We start from the raw sequence: 10109 nt of genomic DNA, 5'->3' as shown, positions 1-10109 counted from the left end.
CCTCTTGCTCTAGCTGCCTGGCTGAGGACAACAAACAAAATTGCAAATCTCACTGACAGGCTAGTTGGGGCAGGGCACATAGGGAGGGGCTGTAGAAAATTTCATATCTAGCACTAGGCAGATGGCCAGGTTTAGCAGACGAAGTTGCACACTCATCTCACATGTAGTTGTATTTGGGGGCAAGGGTGCCAACAATGAAAACTACGCATCCACAGGCAAGGTGGTAAGTTGCACATGAAATACTAGGCAGTTGGCCTTGGCAGCAGATGAAGTTGGACATCTCATTGATAGTGGCTAGATTGGGGTGGAGGTGCCATAAGTGAAAACTGCATGTCCACGGCTAGGGAGAAACTTGCAATTTGACTGATATGCAGTTTCACTTAATGAGGAGTAAAATGCACAAACAAAAAAGTTCATTGAAACACTCACATGCAAGATCTAGTTCTGACGAGCACGCCGCGGTGATTCCAACAATGAAAGTGGATCTTAATGTTGATGTTTGGTTGAAAAGTTATATTTTTTTATAGAAAAATTAAATCGGAATTAAATGCATTCACACTTGTTCACATCAGCGAAAAAAACACACCCATGAGTAGGGGAAAAGTTGCACATTGACTGCTAGGCAATTGCACCTAACGGGGAGTATATTACACACACAAAAATTGATCAAAACATATGCATGCGGATTCTAGTTCAAAGAGCACGCCATGAAGATTTCAACGGCGAAAATGGATCTTAATTCTGGTGTTTGATTAAAAAGTTATCTTTTTTAAAAATTGAAAAACCGAAAACGCATTCACGCCTGTTCACATGGGTATTTTTCCAGTCCTTTTTTACTTTTCCCTATTCACATGGTATTTTTTCTAATGTGAATTCGCAGACGTCTAATGAGCCAATAGTCACTCGCTAGACACGTCCTCCTTTTTTTTGTTTTTAAAATAGTTCCTAAAAATGTTTTCCAATTCATGAAGAAAATATGAACTTTTTGAAATCTAGGACCTTTTAAAAGTCAGTTATTTTTTGAATATATGAACAATTTCAAATTTGAACAATTCTCATATTCACAAAAAAAATTCAAAACCTATAAAAAATAAAAAATGAACATTTTTCAAATTTGTGATATTTTACAAACTATTTTTGAAATTCATGGACTTTTTCAAAAAATGAACATTTTCAAATTCATGAAGATTTTTCAAAATGCGTACTTTTTAAAATTCTTGAATTGGCTTCAATTTGGAAACTTTTTTTGAATTGGTGAATATTTTTTAATTCACAAGCATTCCTTTAAATCCGTGAAAATATTCATGAAAAAACAAAATTCGTGAATATTTTTTGTATTCACGAACACTTTTTCCAAATTCTCGATTTGTTTTGTGTCCACAAGTATTTTTCTCAAATTCATACAAACATTTTCTTGAATCTATGATTTTTTATTAGCAAACTGTAATTTAGTGTTTTCCAGAACAATTTCATGCTGGTCTTTTTATTGGCTTCTTCAATTGAACGAGAGAGCCTATGTAAAAAAGATTGAACTAATCATCGAGCGACCAAGCATTGAGCGCTATTTGGGTTGTAGTGATGAGACCAATTTTTTACTATTTATTTACTCTGAGATTTGTGTCATAAATGTAGGTTTGGTCAGAATTTATCGTATTCGCTCACTGATTTTGTCTATTTTCATCACAATCCCATTTGTGAGGGTTTTAAGGCTTAAGAAGAAAAGTACAAGAATATTGGGTAAAAATCAGATCAATTTACGTGATAGAAACCTACTATATAAAGGCAAGAGAGATAGGAGGAAAACCAGTTGCGCAGGAGGTTTGAGAGCAAAGGACAATGTCTGCTCTGAGAAATCGCCCTCGTATGAGGAGTCAAACCAGCAGCGGTCGCCACCATCTGATTAGCTATTTTAACCCTGTGCTATCGGATCTGGAGGATAAGCTATAGAGAGGCTAGAAACTCAAGCAATATGATGAACCCGAGCCTTCGGAAGGGATCTAGAGGGTTTTGGAGGGTGAATCAGCGAGAAGGACTCCACCATGTCATTACCTCACTCAAGGAGACTCCTGCATCGACCATCATCATCACTATCCCCATCTTCATTTCTTTGTAATACCAAACCCTAGTGGACCCTTGCTTCCTCTGAACTAGGAAGGTGTTGGTCCCTCAAGTGCAGCAGTTTGTAGGAAGGCATAATTTCACTCAAGTACAACTGCACATCATCTTTTTATCCCTAGTGACAATAGCAAAATACAAGAATTCTTCACTTCCTGTCACTACCTGAGATTACTTGCAAGATAGAACCCAACTGTCATATGCTACCTCTTGAGCACTGCGTTGGTTTTCCCTTGAAGAGGAAAGGGTGATGCAGTAAAGTAGCGTAAGTATTTCCCTCAGTTTTTGAGAACCAAGGTATCAATCCAGTAGGAGATGAAGGAAATATGCCCTAGAGGTAATAATAAAGTTGTTATTTATATTTTCCTTATATCATGATAAATGTTTACTATTCATGCTAGAATTATATTAACTAGAAACTTAGTACATGTGTGAATACATAGACAAATAAAGTGTCACTAGTATGCCTCTATTTGACTAGCTCGTTGATCAAAGATGGTTATGTTTCCTAGCCGTAGACATGAGTTGTCATTTGATTAACGGGATCACATCATTAGAATAATGATGTGATTGACTTGACCAATTCCGTTAGCTTAGCACTTGATCGTCTAGTATGTTGCTATTGCTTTCTTCATGACTTATACATGTTCCTATGACTATGAGATTATGCAACTCCCGTTTACCGGAGGAACACTTTGTGTGCTACCAAACGTCACAACGTAACTGGGTGATTATAAAGGTGCTCTACATGTGTCTCCGAAGGTACTTGTTGAGTTGGCGTATTTCGAGATTAGGATTTTTCAATCCGATTGTCGGAGAGGTATCTCTGGGCCCTCTCGGTAATGCACATCACTATAAGCCTTGCAAGCAATGTGACTAATGAGTTAGTTGCGGGATGGTGCATTACAGAACGAGTAAAGAGACTTGCCGGTAACGAGATTGAACTAGGTATTGAGATACCGACGATCGAATCTCGGGCAAGTAACATACCGATGACAAAGGGAACAACATATATTGTTATGTGGTTTGACCGAGAAAGATCTTCGTAAAATATGTGGGAGCCAATATGAGCATCCAGGTTCCGCTATTGGTTATTGAACGGAGACGTGTCTCGGTCATGTCTACATAGTTCTCGAACCCGTAGGGTCCGCACGCTTAAAGTTCGGTGACGATCGGTATTATGAGTTTTTGTGTTTTGATGTACCGAAGGTAGTTCGGAGTCCCAGATGAGATCAGGGACATGACAAGGAGTCTCGAAATGGTCGAGACGTAAAGATCAACTATATTCGGACATCGGAAAGGTTCCGAGTGATTCGGGTATTTTTCGGAGTACCGGGGAGTAGATGGGCCCTATTGGGCTTTAGGGGAAAGAGAGAGGAGACGCTGCGCCCCCCAAGGCCTAGTCCGAATTGGACTAGGGGGAGGGGCAGCGCCCCCTCCTTCCTTCTCTTCTCTTTTTGTTGGGGAACGTAGTAATTTTGAAAATTTTCCTACGCACATGCAAGATCATGGTGATGCATAGCAACGAGGGGGAGAGTATTGTCTACGTACCAACGCAGACCGACTGCGGAAGCGATCTCACAACGTAGAGGAAGTAGTCGTACGTCTTCTTCCCGATCCGACCGATCCAAGCACCGTTACTCCGGCACCTCCGAGTTCTTAGCACACGTTCATCTCGATGACGATCCTCGGGCTCCGATCCAGCAAAGCGTCGAGGAAGAGTTCCGTGAGCACAACGGCGTGGTGACGATCTTGATGTGCTACCGACGCAGGGCTTCGCCTAAGCTCTACAACGATATGACCGAGGTGGAATTTGGTGGCAGGGGGCACCGCACACGGCTAAGGAACGATCAACAATGATCAACTTGTGTGTCTATGGGGTGCCCCCTGCCCCCGTATATAAAGGAGCAGGGGGAGGGGTTCGGCCGGCCAGGGAGAGAGGCGCAGGGGGAGTCCCACTCCTACCGGGAGTAGGACTCCCCCCCCCCCAATCCTATTCCTAATAGGACTCCTCAAAGAGAAGAGAGAAGAGAGGGGGGCCGGCCCCTTCTCCTAGTCCTAATAGGACTAGGGAAGGGGGGAGGCGCGCAGCCCTTGTGGGCAGCCTCTTTTCACTTTTCCACTAAGGCCCAATAGGCCCATTTGCCTCCCGGGGGGTTCCGGTAACCCTCCCGGTATTCCGGTAAAATCCCGATTTCACCCGGAACACTTCCGGTGTCCAAACATAGGCTTCCAATATATCAATCTTTACGTCTCGACCATTTCGAGACTCCTCGTCATGTCCGTGATCACATCCGGGACTCCGAACAACCTTCGGTACATCAAAATGCATAAACTCATAATAACTGTCATCGTAACGTTAAGCGTGCGGACCCTACGGTTCGAGAACAATGTAGACATGACCGAGACACGTCTCCGGTCAATAACCAATAGCGGGACCTGGATGCCCATATTGGCTCCCACACATTCTACGAAGATCTTTATCGGTCAGAGCGCATAACAACATACGTTGTTCCCTTTGTCATCGGTATGTTACTTGCCCGAGATTCGATCGTCGGTATCCAATACCTAGTTCAATCTCGTTACTGGCAAGTCTCTTTACTCGTTCCGTAATACATCATCTGATAACTAACATCTTAGTTATTATGCTTGCAAGGCTTATGTGATGTGTATTACCGAGAGGGCCCAGAGATACCTCTCCGACAATCGGAGTGACAAACCCTAATCTCGAAATACGCCAACCCAACATCTACCATTGGAGACACCTGTAGTACTCCTTTATAATCACCCAGTTACGTTGTGACGTTTGGTAGTACCCAAAGTGTTCCTCCGGTAAACGGGAGTTGCATAATCTCATAGTTATAGGAACATGTATAAGTCATGAAGAAAGCAATAGCAACATACTAAACGATCGGGTGCTAAGCTAATGGAATGGGTCATGTCAATCAGATCATTCAACTAATGATGTGACCTCGTTAATCAAATAACAACTCTTTGTTCATGGTTAGGAAACACAACCATCTTTGATTAACGAGCTAGTCAAGTAGAGGCATACTAGTGACACTCTGTTGGTCTATGTATTCACACGTGTATTATGTTTCCGGTTAATACAATTCTAGCATGAATAATAAACATTTATCATGATATAAGGAAATAAATAATAACTTTATTATTGCCTCTAGGGCATATTTCCTTCAGTCTCCCACTTGCACTAGAGTCAATAATCTAGATTACACAGTAATGATTCTAACACCCATGGAGCCTTGGTGCTGATCATGTTTTGCTCGTGGAAGAGGCTTAGTCAATGGGTCTGCAACATTCAGATCCGTATGTATCTTGCAAATCTCTATGTCTCCCACCTGGACTAAATCCCGGATGGAGTTGAAGCGTCTCTTGATGTGTTTGGTTCTTTTGTGAAATCTGGATTCCTTTGCCAAGGCAATTGCACCAGTATTGCCACAGAAGATTTTCATTGGACCCGATGCACTAGGTATGACACCTAGATCGGATATGAACTCCTTCATCCAGACTCCTTCGTTCGCTGCTTCTGAAGCAGCTATGTACTCCGCTTCACATGTAGATCCCGCTACGACGCTTTGTTTAGAACTGCACCAACTGACAGCTCCACCGTTTAAAGTAAACACGTATCCGGTTTGCGATTTAGAATCGTCCGGATCAGTGTCAAAGCTTGCATCAACGTAACCTCTTACGGTGAGCTCTTTGTCACCTCCATATACGAGAAACATATCCTTAGTCCTTTTCAGGTATTTCAGGATGTTCTTGACCGCTGTCCAGTGATCCACTCCTGGATTACTTTGGTACCTCCCTGCTAAACTTATAGCAAGGCACACATCAGGTCTGGTACATAGCATTGCATACATGATAGAGCCTATGGCTGAAGCATAGGGAACATCTTTCATTTTCTCTCTATCTTCTGCAGTGGTCGGGCATTGAGTCTGACTCAACTTCACACCTTGTAACACAGGCAAGAACCCTTTCTTTGCGTGATCCATTTTGAACTTCTTCAAAATCTTGTCAAGGTATGTGCTTTGTGAAAGTCCAATTAAGCGTCTTGATCTATCTCTATAGATCTTTATGCCTAATATGTAAGCAGCTTCCCCGAGGTCTTTCATCGAAAAACTTTTATTCAAGTATCCCTTTATGCTATCCAGAAATTCTATATCATTTCCAATTAGCAATATGTCATCCACATATAATATCAGAAATGCTATAGAGCTCCCACTCACTTTCTTGTAAATACAGGCTTCTCCAAAAGTCTGTATAAAGCCAAATGCTTTGATCACACTATCAAAGCGTTTATTCCAACTCCGAGATTCTTGCACCAGTCCATAAATGGATCGCTGGAGTTTGCACACTTTGTTAGCTCCCTTTGGATCAACAAAACCTTCTGGTTGCATCATATACAACTCTTCTTCCAGAAATCCATTCAGGAATGCAGTTTTGACATCCATTTGCCATATTTCATAATCATAAAATGCAGCAATTGCAAACATAATTCTGACGGACTTAAGCATCGCTACGGGTGAGAAGGTCTCATCGTAGTCAACCCCTTGAACTTGTCGAAAACCTTTTGCGACAAGTCGAGCTTTATAGACAGTAATATTACCGTCAGCGTCAGTCTTTTTCTTGAAGATCCATTTATTCTCAATTGCTTGCCGATCATCAGGCAAGTCAACCAAAGTCCATACTTTGTTCTCATACATGGATCCCATCTCAGATTTCATGGCTCAAGCCACTTTGCGGAGTCTGGGCTCACCATCGCTTCTTCATAGTTCGTAGGTTCATCATGACCTAGTAGCATGACTTCCAGAACTGGATTACCGTACCACTCTGGTGCGGATCTCACTCTGGTTGATCTACGTGGTTCAGTAGTATCTTGCCCTGAAGTTTCATGATCATCATCATTAGCTTCCTCACTAATTGGTATAGGTGTCGCAGAAACAGTTTTCTATGATGTACTAATTTCCAATAAGGGAGCAGGTACAGTTACCTTGTCAAGTTCTACTTTCCTCCCACTCACTTCTTTCAAGAGAAACTCCTTCTCTAGAAATGATCCATTCTTAGCAACGAATGTCTTGCCTTCGGATCTGTGGTAGAAGGTATACCCAACAGTTTCCTTTGGGTATCATATGAAGACACATTTCTCCGCTTTGGGTTCGAGCTTATCAGGTTGAAGCTTTTTTCACATAAGCATCGCAGCCCCAAACTTTAAGAAACGACAACTTTGGTTTCTTGCCAAACCATAGTTCATAAGGCGTCGTCTCAACGGATTTTGATGGTGCCCTATTTAACGTGAATGCGGCCGTCTCTAAAGCATAACCCCAAAACGATAGCGGTAAATCAGTAAGAGACATCATAGATCGCACCATATCTAGTAAAGTACAATTACGACGTTCGGACACACCATTACGCTGTGGTGTTCCGGGTGGCGTGAGTTGCGAAACTATTCCACAATATTTCAAATGTATACCAAACTCGTAACTCAAATATTCTCCTCCACGATCAGATCGTAGAAACTTTATTTTCTTGTTACGATGATTTTCAACTTCACTCTGAAATTCCTTGAACTTTTCAAATGTTTCAGACTTATGTTTCATTAAGTAGATATACCCATATCTGCTTAAATCATCTGTGAAGGTGAGAAAATAACGATATCCGCCACGAGCCTCAATATTCATCGGACCACATACATCGGTATGTATGATTTCTAATAAATCTGTTGCTCTCTCCATAGTACCGGAGAACGGTGTTTTAGTCATCTTGCCTATGAGGCACGGTTCGCAAGTACCAAGTGATTCATAATCAAGTGGTTCCAAAAGCCCATCAGTATGGAGTTTCTTCATGCGCTTTACACCGATATGACCTAAACGGCAGTGCCACAAATAAGTTGCACTATCATTATCAACTCTGCATCTTTTGGCTTCTACATTATGAATATGTGTGTCACTACTATCAAGATTCAATAAGAATAGACCACTCTTCAAGGGTGCATGACCATAAAAGATATTACTCATATAAATAGAACAACCATTATTCTTTGATTTAAATGAATAACCGTCTCGCATCAAACAAGATCCAGATATAATGTTCATGCTCAACGCTGGCACCAAATAACAATTATTTAGGTCCAATATTAATCCCGAAGGTAGATGTAGAGGTAGCGTGCCGACCGCGATCACATCGACTTTGGAACCGTTTCCCACGCGCATCGTCACCTCGTCCTTTGCTAGCGTCCGCTTATTCCGTAGTCCCTGTTTCGAGTTGCAAATATTAGCAACAGAACTAGTATCAAATACCCAGGTGCTACTGCGAGCTCTAGTAAGGTACACATCAATAACATGTATATCACATATACCTTTGTTCACCTTGCCATCCTTCTTATCCGCCAAATACTTGGGGCAGTTCCGCTTCCAGTGACCAGTTTGCTTGCAGTATAAGCACTCAGTTTCAGGCTTAGGTCCAGACTTGGGTTTCTTCTCCTGAGCAGCAACTTGCTTGCTATTCTTCTTGAAGTTCCCCATTCTTCTTCCCTTTGCCCTTTTTCTTGAAACCAGTGGTTTTGTTAACCATCAACACTTGACGCTCCTTCTTGATTTCTACCTCCGCAGCTTTCAGCATTGCGAAGAGCTCGGAAATAGTCTTGTTCATCCCTTGCATATTATAGTTCATCACGAAGCTCTTGTAGCTTGGTGGCAGTGATTGGAGAATTCTGTCAATGACGCAATCATCTAGAAGATTAACTCCCATCTGAATCAAGTGATTATTATACCCAGACATTTTGAGTATATGCTCACTGACAGAACTGTTCTCCTCCATCTTGCAGCTATAGAACTTATTGGAGACTTCATATCTCTCAATTCGGGCATTTGCTTGAAATATTAACTTCAACTCCTGGAACATCTCATATGCTCCATGATGTTCAAAACGTCGTTGAAGTCCCGATTCTAAGCCGTAAAGCATGGCACACTGAACTATCGAGTAGTCATCAGCTTTGCTCTGCCAGACGTTCATAACATCTGGCGTTGCTCCAGCAGCAGGCCTAGCACCCAGCGGTGCTTCCAGGACGTAATTCTTCTGTGCAGCAATGAGGATAATCCTCAGGTTACGGACCCAGTCCGTGTAATTGCTACCATCATCTTTCAACTTTGCTTTCTCAAGGAACGCATTAAAATTCAACGGAACAACAGCACGAGCCATCTATCTATAATCAACATAAACAAGCAAGATACTATCAGGTACTAAGTTCATGATAAGTTTAAGTTCAGTTAATCAAATTACTTAGGAACTCCCACTTAGATAGACATCCCTCTAATCCTCTAAGTGATCACGTGATCCAAATCAACTAAACCATAACCGATCATCACGTGAGATGGAGTAGTTTTCAATGGTGAACATCGTCATGTTGATCATATCTACTATATGATTCACGCTCGACCTTTCGGTCTCTGTGTTCCGAGGCCATATCTGCATATGCTAGGCTCGTCAAGTTTAACCTGAGTATTCTGCGTGTGCAAAACTGGCTTGCACCTGTTGTAGATGGACGTAGAGCTTATCACACCCGATCATCACGTGGTGTCTGGGCACGACGAACTTTGGCAACGGTGCATACTCAGGGAGAACACTTCTTGATAATTTAGTGAGAGATCATCTTATAATGCTACCGTCAATCAAAGCAAGATAAGATGCATAAAAGGATAAACATCACATGCAATCGATATAAGTGATATGATATGGCCATCATCATCTTGTGCTTGTGATCTCCATCTCCGAAGCACCGTCATGATCACCATCGTCACCGGCGCGACACCTTGATCTTCATCGTAGCATCGTTGTCGTCTCGCCAATCTTATGCTTCCACGACTATCACTACCGCTTAGTAATAAAGTAAAGCATTACATCGCGATTTCATTGCATACAATAAGCGACAACCATATGGCTCCTGCCAGTTGCCGATAACTCGGTTACAAAACATG

Source organism: Triticum aestivum, chromosome 6A, assembly GCF_018294505.1.
Source record: "Triticum aestivum cultivar Chinese Spring chromosome 6A, IWGSC CS RefSeq v2.1, whole genome shotgun sequence".
NCBI classification, from domain to species: domain Eukaryota; kingdom Viridiplantae; phylum Streptophyta; class Magnoliopsida; order Poales; family Poaceae; genus Triticum; species Triticum aestivum.
This window is presented reverse-complemented; position numbering follows the sequence as displayed.